This window comes from Cupressus sempervirens, chromosome 6, assembly GCF_028749045.1.
Source record: "Cupressus sempervirens isolate cs-2001-9-10 chromosome 6, ASM2874904v1, whole genome shotgun sequence".
NCBI lineage: Eukaryota > Viridiplantae > Streptophyta > Pinopsida > Cupressales > Cupressaceae > Cupressus > Cupressus sempervirens.
Window position 1 is genome coordinate 502,940,458 of NC_143123.1, and position 20,194 is coordinate 502,960,651.

Genomic DNA, 20,194 nt, shown 5'->3' on the forward strand with positions numbered 1-20,194 from the left:
CTCTTTTAATTGTCTAAGAAAACTACAAATAAGGATTTAGCCTTTGAAAGATAACCATACCCATACCCATCTCTGTTAGTCACATCCCAAAGTTGATTTTAATCTATTTTTAGAAAGCCTTCTTTGTCCATTATTAGATCGGATGTATAGCCATCAAAAAACCAAAGATGTAAATGAAATCGACAATTTTCTTCATGATAATAGAGTGATATAAAAAGTATTAAATGATTGCTAATGGTAATAAAATACTTTACCAATTGATAATACTCCTCTTCTAACTCTAAAATGATGTCTATCACATCAGAATCTAACTTATGGTTGAATCAACCTGCATACATGAAAAGTATAGATTTATATTATAAAAAATAAACAATCATTTAATTCCTATTTGATAATGAAAAATTTCTTAGAATCACTATTTTTTTTTATTTTTTTAAAAGTTAAAAATAGCAATTATTGATCATTCAACTACATAATCAAAAGAAGTAGTCACAATATAGATATGAATAGAGAAATAAAATGAATCTTCTATGCCATTGGGGTAAGATCTTTCAACCATGGATCTAGAGACTTACCAATGGAATAAATAATGAAATCAATCTCCCTGAGCCTCTGTACATCCACACAGTTAGGCCCATCAAAAATAAAAGAAAGTTTCTGCATACTATCATAGATCTTCTAGTAGTTTAGAACTTAAATTCATCCCTCCTCATTAGAATGCACACTCCATGAGCATCCCCTATAGCTTCACAGGCATGCCAAACAACTTGAACTTTTTTCATAGTTGAAGGGCTCATTAAATTATCCCAAAAAATTTTGTTCATGGAAAGGGCTCTCTAGATTTGCTCCTCTATTACTTGTGGGTCATAAATGCTAATATTTTGTTGGTCTTCAACAAGACTTTTGTATACATCAATTGTCAGATTATCAACTATGCCCCTATTGAATGTAAACCCAAGAATGGCAACCTTCTTCCCCACAATTGTATTAAACATTGAGGAAATTACCCTGGTTACAAATTGTCTTTCTGATAATCATTTATCTTCATAACCTATTCCTAGTAGTTTGCTACCTTATTTAGCCCATTGCATTCACACATGTAAACCAAGTTCAAAATATCCTTTAGATTTGAACCATCAAAACCAACACTAGCATTCAAAAAATTTGGCCCAATTCTTGAATCCCTCTTGATAGAATTAGCAACCTCTATAACATCTCCCCCAACTACTTCACACATCTGCCCTTGAGGACTCTTTCTCCCTCCAATGACCACAAGTTTTGGATTGAAAAGATCTTGAACTACACTCTCTTTTGCAACAAACTCTAGACTTGAAAGAACCTAAAATTTTAATCCCCTTTTGTCATGCATGAGAACCTTTTCAATTATCAATGCTATATTCATAGGTATAGTGCCCTTTTCCATCATAACCTTGTCTGAGATTGAAACATTTGCAATCATTCTTGTAGCACTTTCCCAATAGCACAGATCTATGGCTTTTCTAGCCCCAAAACATCCAACTTTTATTGTGGTATTGACTAAAATGAATACAGTGTCTGCTTCAATGATATGCTTTTGTAAATCAGTACTAAAAATGAGGTTTTTTCGCCTATAATTTCTTACAACTTCATGAAGCCCTACCTCATAAATGGGCAATTGGTCACTATTCCAGGCAACAATTCTGGCTACTAATATATCTAAGACTACTACATCAATATGAGGGCATTTCAGTGCAATGAAAGCCATTGTTGGCCCCCCTACATATCTAGCTACAAGGCAGAAAATTTTCACCATCTTTAACTCCTCTGACATTGCAGAAGAAAATAAATTTCTCTTCTACTTCATAATATAGAGTTTAGAATAAAAATTAATTTATGCAGCATAAAACAAACAAATAGGTGATTTACAACCATACAAATATTGGTATTGTATTTAGCTTATATTTTGAATGAGCAGTAGAGTCATCAAACAACACACATTGATGGTTCAATTCATAGATCCAAATTCAATATGTTTGGGAATTATAGTAAGACCATAAAGAAATAAAGAAAAATATGAGAGAATAGGATGTACGAGGGAAGAAGATGTAAAATTCTAACAAAAAATAAAAGAAAGTATCAACTATAATAATGGTTGGAATTGGGGGAAAAATGAGAAGAGGAGAGGAGGGAGGGAGGATGTCTACAACCACATGAATGAAAACAGAAACCATCAACAACCCAAGAACATACTAGATTTTAACGACATACCTTAATAATCAAAGGCTCATTAGTAATCCAAGAACATACTAGGTTTTAACAACATACCTTAATAATCAAAGGCTCCTTATCCCTTTGGCTCCTCCTATATCGGAATCCTCATTCACCAATGCTTCCTCATACAAAACTTCCTACCAAAAAGAGGTATGTAATATGGGTAACTCTTATTGTACCATAAAATAATTTACTTTTTTAATTCATGATCAAAATTAAATGCAGTTAAAACTACTTTTAAATTAAATTCAACAATAAATAAATAGTGTGGTGTTAGTTCACCACAACTTACAAATTAAACGTGAAAATTAAAGGTTCAAAATTCAAGTAGTTATAATTCAAACAAGGAAATACATAAATTATATTGTAGAATTTTGGATTCAAAATAACTATGTTTAACATCTACCCCAAGAATAATGGTTAAGACATCACTCACTAAAATATAGTTCCAGCTAAGAGAAACCAAAAGAACATTATTTCTTCCATCCATCAGAGAGTTAGGCCTAGTTAGCTTTAAATTGAAAGATGAATTATTGCATGAATAATAACAATCAAAGCACTCAAAGAGTTACTAATAAGAAATAATTTTGATAAAAAGAGAGTGATACTACCCATTGTTCCAAATTGTGTAACTTACAACCACCTAAATTTCTATTTGGCATCCAACACTACAATTTGAAGCATATGACTTCTTTTTTTTATCAAGTTACAATTTACCTATAGAGGTTTTATTGCAACATCTAACAATTTAGAAAATAGAAAAAACACATAGTATCATTGATTTAGCTTCATATAATGAAAGTATAAGAAAATTTATTTCCTTAGAAAACTAGCAACCTCAGACTCTTGGGGACTTGTTGGTTAGGAAACACTGAAGTGTCTAGAGATATGCTCTGAGAAACTATTGTTTCTAACAATTATAACTATTCCACTCTACATGCATAGAATTGTCTGCATATTTGCTACCTCAGATTTATGAATGAAAGAAACAAGTGGAGGAGGTCAATGAGTCATAAATTATGGGTCATGATGGAGTTAGTAATCTACACATCATTTGATTTGAAGCCATTAATAACTTATGTAAAATGAAAAGGACCATTTATAGCTATTCACATATGAACCAATCATTGCTAATATCTTCATGGATTCAATGGGATTAATTGAAGTAGTAGATAGAAATTGAGATCAAAATCATAGACAGTGAGGAATCTCTCAAAAAAATAAAGGCAAGGAAGAATAAATAATATGCACCTATCATCCCTGTTTTAATTGGGTGTAAGTAATAAGAGTTTGAACATTATAATATTTTCACAATAAAAATAGACCATACCAAACTTTCTATAATTGGAAGGAGAATTCATCGAGAATTTGTAAAATCAAATGAGACCTAGTAGCATTGAAGGATATTTGAAGACTATAAAAGAATCCAAAACACATCTTCATCCTTGATGTAAACCTCTTAACTTGAAAGGGACATGAATAATGGGAATGGACTTTTTCATCCAAAATAATGGAGTTGAAACTCATCAAGATCAAATATAGGGTAGTTTTGAATGAATGTAAGATGCCATTCAAAATGTCTATTACAGATCCCATGTGCATTATCTATGGAAGGAGAGTTCAAATGTCAAGACAAAGCATGGAAGAATGAGTAAATTCCTTTTTATCTATAAGATAAGAGAGTAACAGCAATTGGAGGCAAGGAAGACGAGAGAAAAGTTGTACTTGCAACACATGCATGCTTCCTTATACAAAACATTTCTTGTAGAGATGAACATGTTTGAGATATTTCCATCATTTTGATAGGTCAATTGCAAAATAAATTTCCACAGGTAGGTTTGATTTCTTTTTTTGAAATGTTTTTTACTTTTGAAAGTTCATTTAAATGTAAATTAGTTGACATAAAAGTGCATGTTGTGTATTTGAAATTTTGACAAATTATCTTTGTGCAGGTTTTCTGGAGTGCATCTTGCTTAGAATCATTTGTCTTCTCAGTTAAAAATCAATTGCCATCTGGGCTTGTTACAAATCCTAGTTGGGACTCATAACTTATACATCTATCTTTTAGTACCTCAAACTCCATGCTTTGGTTCCTTCAGTTTACACCTCTTTTCAGTTCCCTATATAATTTCTTGTCATTGTAAGAGATAGTGTGAGCGGCATTAAAAAATATGGTAATGAACACATTGCCTAAAAAAATGATGGTAAATAGTGCTTCTAAAGCATGTGATCAATTTTTTGTCTAAGGTAATATCGTTGTTTCTTTTTGGCCAGCTTAGTGGTTGATATATACAGAATAACATTAGAATGTTGACGGTGAAGAAAAACTTGTACCTATGCTATGGGGATAATTTATCAACCCATACAACAATCTCAATTATCTTAAAATTGGGGTTGAGTTATTTTGCATTCATTTTTTTAGCTTCTCTATGTAGAAACTTAATGCTAACAGAAAGTCATCCTGAAAAGATTGGTGCCACAAATTGTGCTTCTCAAATGTGACAAGGGTTATAGTGTTCTTAAGGTGCAATTGATGCTATTTTTGAATAGACTTTTGTGGTTTCAAGGGGCACACTTACTATTTCTACACATATTTTCTTGAAGCCTAGATAAGCATTGGGTGATTGCATGAGAGGAAGGACTATTTTTTGTCATGGGCATGCTTTATGGAGCTATCTATTTCACTCCATTTCTTAATGTTTCTAGATTTTATACAATCTACTGAAACAAAAGATAGATATAATTTAAATAATGACCTAAATAGTTAGTAGGAAAACCTAGTTCATTAGAAAAGTTATTCATTACATACAAATTCGAACAATATTTATTGAATTTATCCTATGCTTTTAGTAGGAAATATATTCAACCATTCAATATGTTATCATTCTTAACGCACTTACTAAGTAGATTACATTCATCGACTGGCTTGGTCCAAGGATTAATGTCCCTCAAGAGAAGCTATTGATTGGGAGTAGGACGTGAAGGTTAGAGATCATATTAGATGTATATGAAGAGAGGTTGTCAAAGAGCAAGTTTTTGTAGGGGATGTATATATAGGCTTGTTGATTTATCTTATCTTCAATTTACTTAGTATGTAGTGAATGTTACTAATAAGGGATATCTAGTTAAGCATAGGCAACATGTGAATTCCTTGTGAGAAGATTTTTCCTCCAAAGATGTATGGAAGAAGGTCTTGGTTATGTAAAACTATAGATCATGTGACTAAGGATTTAAAATTTTATTGGGTTTTCGAAACAATATCATCCTCATCTAGTTTCTAGATGATGGAATATTACATGGACTATTTGTTATAGGAAATGCTACCTACTGCTATTAAATTCATGTTGTCTTAAAATTTCTATGAGAAATACTGAGGTTTGTAGGCCTCTCATGGTTGCAAGGATGGATAGAGCCTTAGGGTGTTTCCATTGTGTCTTCTATAATATAATGAAGGAACACTAAGTTATTGTTGACTGTCATGTTGACATAATTAGGATAGTAGAAGTCTTTATTTTCTATGAACCCAAAGTAGGAATGTGCATGGATGAATTGATAGGGTGTGGGGATTTGGTGGTGGGTTTATTCAATGCAAAGTGTGAATTTGTTATATGGAGAATACTAGAGTCAAGATTTTGATCAAGTTTTGGGATCCTTATATACATAAACTATCCAATAGAATGTGGGGTCATGATAGCCGAAAGAAGAAAGTGATCAACACTTTGTTTATGATTAGAGGTTGGGTGTAACTAGCATATGAAGTAAGGTGGGTTTGGGAGTTAGTAAATGAATAGATGTGCCTTTGGAAGGTCTTGTGAGTGTGAGTATAAAGTGGATTGGTTTATGGAAACTTGAGTTGTTCCTAATTAGTAATATCTAGTTAGTATCTTAGAAAAGGATTTTTGATGTGAAGCTATTCCTAATTAGTAATATCCTAATTTAGGTGTTGGTTCATGAGGATCCGGGCCGCATTTGTGATCCTAATTATGCATTTGTTGGGATCCACGGGTTGTAGACCTTGATAGATCCACATGTAGGATCATGGACCCTACCTAAAATGATCTCAAATCTAGGTAGCTACCCAAGTATCCAGCAGAAATCCACAAGAATCTATGTGCAATGGTGGGTAAAAGGTGGGCCCAACTTGAAAATATTGTATTTTTTAATACATTTTGTTCCTTCCAAACCCCAAAATGGATCATTTTATTCATCATGTAAACACATTTAATCTCACATTTGTTCTCTATTTTGAAATAATTTAGTTTTAGAATTATATATATTTCTTTGAATTTTTATTTATTTTTGTATATATAATGCACACATATATTCACGAATCTTAATTGGCAAAAAAATCACAAATCCATGGATCCAATTCACATGCCTGAGTTGGATTCATATCCTAAATCGATAACTAAGGTTACAAATAGTTGATCGGTAAGGTAAATATAAGAGAGGCTTTATAGGGACATGAAATCTTGAGTTAAGCGATAGGGAAAAGTATTGAATACTGTACTAATAATTGAAACCAATAAGATACATTCTTTTCTAGTATTCTAATTTTCATTCACTGTGACAGTTAGTTTCTTAGTGTTCTCAGCAATGCAAACATTACTATTTTAATAGATCATTGTCTAAGGAGAAAATATGGATGAGATAAGACTATTTAATCTTTTGAACGACTTTATTTCATTGAGTATAGTGAGAGATGTCTTCTTTTAACTCAAAATTTCTTAAAACCCTCAAATTGGAAACTCATGGATGCAAGATGTAAGTTTCTAATGCATTTCACATTCTATAAGGCCACAATCCTAGCCATTAGGGAGTAAAAAGAATTTACTTTATTTTCGTAAGATTCCAGAAAATCATGCAACACTGGCACGTGGATTCAATTTGAGAAGGTGACTATGATCAGTTATAGGAAGAAGGTCTTGGCAGTCATAATTAAGAGTATTGGCCTTGTCTACTAAACAAAAGTGAGTGATAGCCTTGTAGGCTTTGAGAGGGCTATAAGATGGTTGTTTTTGACATGCTCAAGGTTTCAAAGAATACTAGAGAACCTGAGAAGAGGGTTAAGTCAGTAGGAGTTTCAAAAAGTTTAGCTACCATTTTAGGGTAGGATTAAGTCTATAGAGTCAATCTTTCAAATTGAAATCTATAGAGATTCTATTATTCTTGTTGCAATTATACATGTGGTAGTTTTAAAAAAATATTTTTTTGTTTCCTAAAGGTAATATATGAGTATAGCTTAAGCATTTCAAATAATATTGTGATTTTTGAAATATCATATTTGCAACTTATGTTCTTTCAAATAAATCTATGCACAAGCACACAGGTGTGGAAAAGTTCAAATAAAAAGGTGATTGATACAAGATAAGAGAAATTTAAAATATACCTACACACATTCATGTTCAAATTCATCTCAACCCAATCTTAGCTAAGAAAACTTGATGCATTGAAATGCATAAGAACCTATTCCTGTTAGTCGCCACTTCAATGCGGCCATATCATAATCAAACAAACAACAAATATTGATGTAATTAGAAAAATAAACCGTAGCATCTTACCATTGTTTTAGCTTTAGCCTTGCACAGATTAGAGGAGGCAAAATTAGTTGAATTCCCTCTATTGATGGAGTAAGAAGATTAAGTGCTTGTGTTCCTACCCACATGAAAATGATCATTCTCTCTCATCTCTAGTGCAAAAATTAAAGTGTTGTGTCTTCCCTCTTTTCTCAAAGAAAAATCATTGAGTTTTATTTAAAATAATAAATATCAATTACAATAATTTTTATTGTAATAAAATTAATTGTAATTATTATATAATGAGTATTTATAGACAAATGAGAATTCATAACAATGGTTAAATAGTAATAATGTTATTTTTTCCTCTTAGTATATCTATAATAAGATGTCTTGAATTTTTCAATCTTTAATGATTATAGAAAATAAATATCAAAACTAATTTTTATTTATAATAATAAATATTAATTAATTGTGATAGTTTTTACAATTTTGTATTTATGGTACTGAGTTTTAATTTTAAAGAATAATCTAAATTCTTTATAATAATCAAAGTAATAACTTAAATATTTAAATTAAATTATTAATTTTATCTCAAAATATCTCTTTTGAGGAGGAGTGTGATTGGAGACGATATGACTTTATTATATTTATTTTTCTTGATCAATTTATTTGAAGGACATAATAAATAAGTGGAACTAGGCATTGCCTAACTAATTCTTATAATTGTTTCAAAATAATTAATACATAATTAGATAACCCATATTACCATAACATTATAATATTGTAAAATAACTACATCATAATCTAGAAGTAAAAGTTATCTTCTAGATGACCGTTGAATAAAATCTATCAAGCCAAACCATTTAACAAAGTGTACTCCTTATCCAAAAGATGGAAAGTGAAACAACAATTAGTATGAGAAAGAAAAGCTCCAAGGGCCATGAATGGATTATGGAAAATAAAATTAGCTTAATCCATTAATAAATAAACCTTAGAAAATTTGAAGAGAGAAATTACAAATGACTAATTATTTGTGAGTCAGTTATTAACTCATTTATTAGGTAAGTTAATTTAGTCACTTGTATTTGTGTGACTAATTATCTACTCACTTATTTAGTCATTTCTATATGGTTGATCTTGTGATTTTACCTAGTGGCCAACTTAGTCATGTATTTAGTCACGTATGCTTGTAAATTGCAAATAAATACTAGAATGTGATTAATTTTAGTCACATGACTAAAATTTTTAGTCACATAGTCACATATTTGCCAAAATGTACTAGTGTACATTATAGTCATTGTTCTAGAATAATTATCAATAGAAAGAATGAAAAAATTATCTCCACTCTAACTCTCTATTCCAATAGGCCCACATAATTTTGGATGTACAAGCTCTAAGACTTCTTTTGAATGATAGTTCTTGCTTTTCAAACTAGTTTTTCCCATCTTACCAATTTGATAATTTTTGCATAAATCCATATCAGGTTTCCTCAAGCTATGAATACCTCTTACTCTTATATGTTTTCTTATCTTGAATAGATTATCAAAATTCACTTGACATAATATTTTGTGCCATAATCAATTTTCTTTTACTTAAGCAATAAAACATGAACTTTCGCTGAGATCTAGATAGAATAAATTACCTTTTGTTTATTTACTAGATCCAACCAAATTTCATTTTCCATCTAGTAGTTTGGCTTTCCCATTCATAAATTCTACCTTAAATCTAATGTTATTTAACTATGCCACAATTAGTAGATTATTCTTTAGTCCTTCAACCTAATAAGCATTGTCAAATCTAAGTTCATTGGTTAATGAGATTCATCCTTTTCCCTTTATGCAATAAGGTTCATTATTCCCAAATCTCACACTACCACCACCATAATGTTCCATGTGCTCAAACTTTCTTTTGTCTTGAGTCATATGATGTGAGTAGACACTATCAGTAATCTATGTATCACTTTTTATAACATGAGAAATGAGTGTTATTTTATCTCCTTCATCATCAAATTCATCTTTTACATAAATTTATGCCATTTTATCTTCATTTTTATTATAATATTTAGCCATAAAATAAGATTTATTACCTTTTTCCTTATAGTCGTTGTAGTTTTTGAATTCTTTCTTTCCTTTGTACTTATTGCTTTTCTTTTTATCCTTGTCTTCTCTATTTGGGTACCTTGTAGCAATGTGACCAACTTCTTCACAAGAAAAATAGATTAGAGGAATCTTATCTTTATACTTTCCTCTGCCTCTAGAATATTTCCTTACAAGTAGGGCCTCAACAACTTCAAGATCACTATTTGAACTTTCTTCTTCTTCACTTCTTGATTGATTGGCCTTCGATTTCTAACCCCCTCTTCTTGAGTGAAAGATTGGCTTCAAATGAAGACTCAACACCTTTGGACATAGTTATCATAGTTTTCCAACTCAAAAGCTGTCAATCTTCCTACTAGAGCATCGAAAGTTATTTTTCTATTTGGATCACATCTCATCTCTTAAATAGTAGACACTCTAATTGCATAGATAGGAAGAAGGGTTATCAGTACCTTTCTTAACACTATTTTGTAATCAATGTCTCATGTAGATGCTTTAATTGCACTCACACCTGTTTTACTTCTCTCAACATATTTTGTAATGTTTTCATCTTCTCTCATCTTCATTTGATCAAATTTCCCTCTAAGACTTTTGGCTTTAGGACTTCTTACATTATCATCTCCTCCATAGTTGGCTTTTAGTTTGGTCCACATATCTTAAGCTGTAGTACAAATTTTGACTTCATCAAATTCAACATAATTAAGAGAAAACACAATGTCAATCATCATGATGTTATTATTTTTCATTTTAGAAATATCTTCAACTGATAATGTTCTATTAGGAGTCTTGTATTCATTATGAAGATACTTAGAACCTAAATTACTAATATTTGTCAAATGTAACCTCATAATTCATTTCCATGCTACAAAGTTGTCTCAGTTCAACTTGGGAATATCTCTTCTATAAGATATCCTGATAGCTAGCTTTGGTCCTTAAAACCTTCTCCATAACCTCAAAAAACTTTGATACCAATTGTTGAAATATAAGAGGAGTAACTGGAGAGGGGAGGGGTGAATTAGTTACCATAAAAATAATCCTAGATCCCTTTTATGTCAATATAAATCAAACTCTATTAATCTCAACTCTACTGAAACTCAACAAACACATAGGCAAAATGTTGTAACTTGGTAAACACTGGAAAAGCTCAAAAAATGCTTAAGATGAAAATATTAAGATATTATCTATGATTAATATTACTTTACCTTAGTTGAAAACACATAAGAGAAATATCATGAACACACTTAACTCTAAGATTTAATGTGGAAAGCTAATTTTGGAAAAACCACCAATTGCAACTAGTTACTGATTTTCACTCTTCTAAAGTGAGCCCTATTAGGATCCAACTCTATTAAAGTGTAAACAAAACACCATTAGGTGTGATCCTATTAGAGTATTTAATCACACTATAAGGAATGGCCTTGTTAGAGGTCTTTAGACAATTCAATAGAAATGCCACTTTGTTATAGGATTTAGAAATAGCTACTAAGCTAACTTAGTTAAGAGATTTACATCATTACTACAATGGTTAGAGAGTAACAATGAGATGACCTGATTTCTGATGCAACTAAATTGTTGATTATAGATCTTAATTCTGGCTTGTATACTTGATCCTTCTTGGTCGAATGTATCTTAAATTCACAACAAGTATTTTTTTTTATCCTTCCAATTTGCTTCATTTTAGTATCATCAAATCTTGAAATATGTTCCACAAATTCAATCCTTAACTTGACCTTATATTTATATCCTACAACTTAGAATAATTAATATTCATCTTCCTAGTCAGTTAGAACCAATAGACAATTTAATTGAACTCAATATGCCAAAACAAGAAAATCATTCCTTAGTTGACCCTACTCAGTCGATAGTAACTCAAAGAAATTTTCACATGTTAACCAAGTCAACTAGGTTAACATTGCATATTCATGATTTTTCTTTGTTAAATGAGTTAGTTTAGTTAACACTCAACTTCTGTAAACTTTCCTTTGTCACTCGAGTGAACTCAGTAGACACTATCTTTTGAACTAGGAAAACTCTAGAATGCTCAGTAGACACATCAAACTGTCTTCAATGCCTAAGTGAGTTCAAAATACACTAATTGGAAATGATAAGACATTTTGTGTAACATCAAAGACAATAAACAATCAATCAATTATTTTAAACAATCTCCCTCGTTGACATTGGTAGGAACACAATATGAGAATAATGTAATAAAATTTTTAGAGAAAAAATAAAGTAAGGAACATATCCTTAGTTTCATTCTAATTCACATCCATGAGAACTCCCTCTATTAGTGTGAACTTCTTATGCCTTTAGTTTCTCCCTCTATTCAGAAAACTTCTCCCTTCAAAACCTTCTTTTGATAGCAAACTTTGTCTTTGATATCAAACCAAGTTCATTGTCCCTTTTTGACATCTTTATAAAACTTCTATAAGATATGACAGAAAAATTTTCCCTCTTTGACATCTCATGCCAAAGAGAATATCTAGTATATATCAATGTACTTCATGTATTGATTCATTTTGCAATATGCCCTTTGTCAATACTACACCAGTTGGTTGATCTTCAACATACTTTGGTTGATGCATCACTAAACTTAATTTAGTGAGCTTTAGATAGGGGAATGACCCCTAGCTTACCTCTTAGACACAAAAATGCATCCTTAGGTAATATCATGGTGAATATATCTGCATTTTGTTCTTTAGCATTCACATATTCCAATCTTACTTCTTTATCTTGTACCAATTCTCTCAAAAAATGATATTTTATAGCAATGTGTTTTGTTAAATGGTATGCATCACTGGATTCTTTGATATATTAATTGCACTAGTGTTATCATAGTATATAACCACTAGATCCTTGATCTCTACCTCCATACCTACCAATAGTTGTTTGAACCAAACAATATTAGAACAATTAGCTATTGCTGCCACATATTTTTCCTTTGCTATGGACTGAGAAATACAATTTTATTTCTTACTTTTCCAAAACTCTAGTCTTTTATCAAGAAAGAATTCCCACCACTGGTGATCTTTCTTTCATCAATAATTCATGCCTAATTAGCATCTATGAATATCGTTAAATCCAAATTGTCTCCTATTTTATACTTTAAACCATAGTCTTTAGGACCTTTCAGATATCTAATGATTCTTTTGATTGCCATCATGTGATTTTCTTTGAGATTTGCTAAGAATCTTGCTACCATACTAACTGCTAATGCAATATTAGGCCATGTATACACTACATACTGTGATTTTCCAATCATTGATCTATATGTTGTTTGATCTATCTCCTTGGGATCATCATTTTTGGAAATCTTATGTCCAGTAGACATAGGAGTTCAAACTAGTATTGAGTCTTCCATTCCAAATTTTTTTAGTATCTCCTTGATATATTTACATTGAGTAATATAGATACCATCTTTCTTCTATTGAAGAATTTTTTTCGCTACACATAGAGATCTCAAATTGTTTACTTATTTCTTTCAAAAATGCTTTGCACAAGTTATCATTTCCTATGGATAAAGTACCATCCATAAATATTTTGGCCAACACAATCTTCTTCTCTAGTCCTTTGACATACAGACTATTGTTATCATTTTTTCTTTGAAAACCAATTTGTAATACGTAGTTATGATGTCTTTCATACCAAGCTCTGGGAGCTTACTTGAGACCATATAATGATTTGTGTAAATTTTAGACTATATCTCTTTTGCTCATATCTACAAAACCTTCAGGTTGTTCTATGTAGACTTCCTCATCAAGAATTCCATTCAAAAATAGAAATTTTATATCCATTTGATAAAATTTAAATTTTCTATGAGATGCATATGTTAGTAAATTTCTAACACCTCCTAATCTTTCAATAGGAGCATAAGTTTCATCATAGTCAATACCTTCTTCTTGAGTATAACCTTTACATACTAACCTTTATTTATTTCTAGAAACTTCCCCATCTTCATTTAACTTATTTCTAAATACCTACTTTGTGCCAATTACATTTGTATCCTTGGGTCTAGGAATAAGAGTCCAATTTTTGTTCTTCTCTATCTATTCTATTTCCTCATTCATTGCTTCAAACCAACTTTTGTTATCCAAAGCATGTTTAACATTTCTAGGTTCAAATTCAGCAAGTAAACATGTACCTTTTAATTTGTTTCCTATCATTGTTCCACCTAACTTGTCTCTAATGATCTGATTAGGTGCATGATGTCTTCTGACATATTTTCCTAACACAGATACTTTGGATTTGGAGTTTGTTTCACTGATTTTTTCACAATTTTCTATATTAAGCTTGGGTCCCATTATCTATGTCTCAAGTCCATCAAATTCTATTTTCTCTAGTAATAGCTTAGTAGCTTCTTCTTGTGACTCGAGTCCCTCAGACTATGACATGGGTAGAACTGATTGCAACTTGATAGCTTTTTGAGATTTTGGAGACTCGGGTGGTGAGGCCTCTTTTATTCTAGATAAATTTGGTAAAGTATTAGGTTTGTAGTAAACAAATCTTCTATAATCCTTAGGCTCTTTGTTTCTTTCTTCTCTACTCTTTTCTATAAACTCATCAATTCTTAGATGTGTAGTTTAACATTTCAATTTGTTCGAATTGAAATGTTAAAATAAACATGTACCTTTCAATTTGTTTTTGTCATTGTTCCATCTGACTTGTCTCCAATGATCTGATCAGGTGCATGATGCCTTTTGACATATCTTGCTAACACAAGTACTGTGGATTTGGAGTTTTTTTCACTAATTTCTTCATGATTTTCTATATTAAGCTTGGGTCCCACTCTCTATGGCTTAGGTCCATCAAATTTAGTTTTCTCTAGTAATAACTTAGTAGCTTCTACTTCCAACTTGAGTTCTTCAAACTCTAACTCAAGTAGAACTGATTGAAACTCAATAACTTTTGGAGATTTTGGAGACCAGGAGGTGAGGCCTCCTATGTTCAAGATAGATTTTGAAGAGTATCAAGTTTGTAGTAAATAAATATTCTATAATCCTCAGGCTCTTTGTTGCTTTCTTCTTCACTCTTTTCTACAAAATCATCAATTCTCACATGTGCACATTCTAGGATTTTATAAGTAGACAAATTCAAACATTTTTATGCTTTACTTATGTATCCTAAGTATCCTAGGAATATTCCTTCATAACCTTTGACATCAAATTTACCTTTCCTAGATTCTTTCAACATATAACATTTTCTGCCAAATGCTTTCAAGTAACTTACATTTGGTTTGTAGCCATACCATAGTTCATAATAAGTTTGATTTGAGTCTTTCCTTAACTGTACTCTATTCAATGTATGTACTATAGTACTGATTACTTCCTTCTAGTATTTTAGTGCAACATTCTTTTTTATGATCAAAGTTCTTTCACAATCTACAATGGATCTGTTCTTTCTTTTAGGTATACCATTTTGCTAAGGTGTACCAGTGACTGATACCTGTCTCTTAATTCCCTTTTCAATGAAGAATTCATTAAAATTACTAGAAATGAATTCACCACCTCTATCTGATCTCAAACATTTCAGCTTCTTTCTAGTTTCTTTTTCTCCTCTTGTCAGATACTACTTGAGTTTTTGGAAACCTTCGGATTTTTCTTTTAGATACATTATAGTCATCATTCTAGAATAGTCATCAATAAAAAGAATGAAAAATTTATCTCCACTATAACTCTCTATTACAATAGATCTACATAAGTCTATATGTAAAATCTCTAAGACTTCTTCTAAATGATAGTTCTTGCTTTTCAAGCTAGTTTTTCCCATCTTAGCAATTTGACAATTTTCGCATAGACCCATATTAGGTTTCCTCAAGCTAGGAATACCTCTTACTCTTTTTTATTTTCTTAGTCTTGACCAAGTTTTCAAAGTTCACATGACATAATCTTTTGTGCCATAACCAACTTCCTTCTACTTGAGCAATAAAACATGAACTTTCACTGAGATCTAGATAGAATAGATTACCTTTTGTTTGTTTGCTAGATCCAACCAAATTTTCTTTTCAATCTAGTAGTTTGGCCTTTCTATTCATAAATTCTACATTTAATCTAATATTATACATCCATGCCACACTCAATAGATTATTCTCTTATCCTTCAACCCAATAAGCATTGTCACATCTAAATTCATTGGTTAACAAGATACATCCTTTTCCCTTTATGTAACAGGATTTATTTTTTCCAAACCTCACACACCATTATAATGTTCCATGTGCTTAAACTTTATTTTTTCTCTAGTCATATGATGTGAGAAGCAACTATCAATAATCCATGTATCACTTTTGATAACATGAGACATAAGTGTCATTTTATCTCCTTCATCATCAAATTCATCTTTTATAGCAATATAAACCATTTTATCTTCACTTTTATCAAAATCTTTAGCCATAAAACAAGATTTCTTACCTTTGTCCTTGTACTCATTGTAGTTTTTCAATTCCTTCTTTCCTTTTTACTTATTTCTTTTCTTTTCATCCTCGTCATCTCTATTTGGGCACCTTGTAGCAATGCGATCAACTTGTTCACAAGAAAAATAGATTAGAGTTCAAGCTTGGCTTAAAATGCATACTCAATACCTTTGGAACTAGGGACATAGTTATCATAGTTATCCAACTCAAAAGCTATCAATCTTCCTACTAGAACATCCAAAGTTATTTTTTTATTTGGATCGCATCTCATCTCTTGAATAGGAGACACTCTGATTGCATTGATAGGAAGAAGGGTTCTCAATACCTTTCTTACAATTGTTTTGTCATTAATGTCTCCTCCCGATGATTTGATTGCGCTCATACTTGCTTTAATTCTCTCAACATATTTTACAATTCTTTTTATCTTCTCTCTTCTTCATCTGATCAAATTGTCATCTAAGACTTTTAGTTTTAGTTCTTCTTACATTATCATCTCCTCCATAGATGGCTTTCAGTTTGATCCACATATGATAAGTTGTAGCACAACTTTTAAATTCATCAAATTTAGCATAATTAATAGAAAACGTAATGCTAATCATCATGATGTTATGATTTTTCTTTTTAGCAATACCTTCTACTGATAATGTTCTAGTAGGAGTCTTTCATTCATTATTAACATACTTACAACCTAAGTCACTAATAGTGCAAAATTTAAATGTCCAATTGGGTGAATTGACTACAAAAATAGGAGGAATGAATGCTAGTAAAAAGAGATGTCTACTTATAATGCAAAATAACAACATGGCATGGAAAATTTAATTATTACACTTGAAATCATTAATCCCCACTGTAATCCTTGTAAAGGAAGAAATGTTATTATTTAGTTCTAGAAAAGGAAAGGTTATATTTTTGTTCACGAGGTTAGGGTGAATATGTAGGCTACTTTTGAAAAAGAAGATGTATGCAAATATTGGTTTATCTTCTCCTTTTGTTGATATTTTCCTACGAGTCATAAAAAATTGATCTAAAAGGTCATTTCACCTCTTACCATTGTTAGCACTTTCCCCTACTTAACCTCCTTAAGCATGGTGATTGAATTAATTTCCATTATTTTGGTTTACTTTTCTTCAAAAAAAAATATCTAAGGGAGATAACACTCCCCTCCACTAGGCCCTTATTGACATTCTCTACTAGCATGTTTTTTCCAAACCCTTGCCATGGGTAGATGCATTACCAATCACAAAAATGCTTTAGAGAACCATATCACTTTGATTTTCATAGAAGAATAAAGGAGTACCCCTTTGCCTAAGTATATCTAATCCAAAAACTCCCAACATAGGTAAGAATCCTATGTTTCACCCGGCTAATATTGTTAAAACCCTTTCCCTAGAATATTATTTTCCTATCCTAAACTTTTCTAAGAGAAAGAATGTGTCTATAAAGAACAACCTAATAAAAACCCCTATGCATAGTAGGATGGAGGAAGAAATCATTTCTTTGCTAGGCTAAATAAAAGTAAGGGAAGTTCCTTGTGCTGGACAATTTTGAAGAAAGTCTTACACTATAAGAAAATGTAGCATATGAGATAGAACTAGATAATAACCTAGGTAAACAATAGGACATTGACTTGGTGGAAGAAAACTATGAAGAAGAAGAGGGCGATGATACAAAAGGGAAGAAGGAGGATAACTAAGAACCACATATTGAAGTAGACCTAGGAAGTGACATCCTAAGCCAAGGAGAAGAAGAATCTCTTAGAAAAGAATAAATAAAAAAGGATTCATGTAACAAGATGAATTAAATGATGTAAGAGTTCAAAGATAGCTTTCTAGGTAAAGTGCATGCCCTCTCTGGTAGATTCTCTAGTTTGGAGGGTACTAAACATAATTCTATCTCTATAATTAAAAATTAGGTCACTATCTATGACATTTGCAACATTCAGAGGGAAATTATAAAAAAGATGGCATTTACAACTATTACTAGATGGAGAACATTGAAGATAGATGCAAGGAAAATGAATAACATGTTGAAGGAAGAATAAGGATTTGAGTCCTAGGACTAGATAGATGACCTTAGAAAACTTGTAGAATATTGAGAGGAAATCAAAAAATCCTAACTTAACTCTTGGTGGTATTAATGTATTGATCAATTATGTTTTTTGGTTGGTACTAGTGGATGGAGATAGTTTCCTCTATCCTTTTTGGGATGGTTTCTTGGAATAAAAACAATAATTTTTTTTATTTTTTTGGTTAGCAATTACAAGTTACACTAGTTTATTTATTCGTACTTCTTGGATAGTGTTATTATATTACTTATCTTAAACATGGTGGTTCTTGATCAATTTTGGTAAATGTTGTTGGAACTAGGCTATATTGTTTAGTCTTGTGGTTTCTCATTGATCAGTTATAGTTCCCCTTCTTGGGGCATGCTTCTAGTTTATTATTTGTCTTCCTAGTTTTAGGGGGCCTTCCCTACCTTCTTTATAAAAAATAAGACCTCTTTTTCTAATTCCACTAAGTAAACTAATTTGAGCTCTTGATCTAAAGGATTAAAATTAAGGGGCTTACATATAGCTACCAAATATTGACTAGTTTCATCAAACAAGAAATAATTGTCAAAATTATCATATCAAGCATATTTTAAATGAATTTTTAGAGGGCACAAACTATGAATACTAATCATGCAATGTTAGTCATTCTAGACTTCCTCCAAGAAATTATCTTTCTTGCCATTATGTATCAAACCATGGGATGAATATGGAAGAATTTCCATGCTATATTTACCCATAAAATTTTATATATAGGAACCATGAGGAAGAGATTGGACTATACATATTCTCTCCCTAGGGCTATTACTTAATGATGTAGAAACCATAATGAAAACCCATTTCAATGTAGAGTATCAAAAAAGTTTTCAAATATTTTTGCTCCCTAATGACACATCTTCAAGAGTTATGAATCACCCAATCATGTCATACACGCATTTATTTCCTTCCCATTATCACCAATACATATATACATATATACATATATACACATAAGTATATATATATATATATATATATACACATATACATACACATGAAAATTACATGAAGTTCATCTTAACAACATAGCTAGGAACAATACTCCAGAGTAATAGATGACATTATCTAAGGCCATTTTTCAAATGAAACCTTTATCATTACAATTAGAAATTATTAAAAAAATGAATTTCTTGGGAGATACAACATAAAAGTTCAAAATTAATAATACATAAATTTATTGCATATTGAAATTTCTAATACTAACTCTTTTTAGAATCATAACATACTCAAAATGATCACTAGAGGACATGTGTATAGAAGACCACTTATTTTTTGACATTTTTGGATCCTTGCATGTTAAATAAACATATACTCACATCAATTTGATGTTGATTATTTAAATTAACTTCATACTCCTAATAATCTTTTCATTTATTATTAGTAGCAACACCAATGATTAATGCATAACTTTAGAATTGTACTTACTTTTCCTTTGGCATTAATAAAAATATGATGCAACACACACACACACACACACACACACACACACACACACACACACACACACACACACACACACACACACACACACACATTGAAAAAATATGATACATGTTATATTATTCTTTCATTCCTCACTAAAAATACTCATTGAATACTTAACATGTAACACACACACACACACACACACACACACACACACACACATTGAAAAAATATGATACATGTTATATTATTCTTTCATTCCTCACTAAAAATACTCATTGAATACTTAACATGTAAATTCCATTCATAGTACGCCTGTTATATTTTTTATATTAAGAAGCTTCCAAAATGGGGGTTGACCCATACAAAGAAAAATATAGCCTAAGAATCAATTGGAAATCATTACCATGCA

At 31.0% G+C, this 20,194-nt stretch overlaps 1 pseudogene; it reads right to left on the reverse strand.

Moving 5' to 3' along the window:
* Positions 1–528: 528 nt before the first annotated feature.
* On the reverse strand, positions 529–1,792 carry LOC149553225 (UDP-glucose 6-dehydrogenase 1-like; annotated as a pseudogene).
* Positions 1,793–20,194: the final 18,402 nt, after the last annotated feature.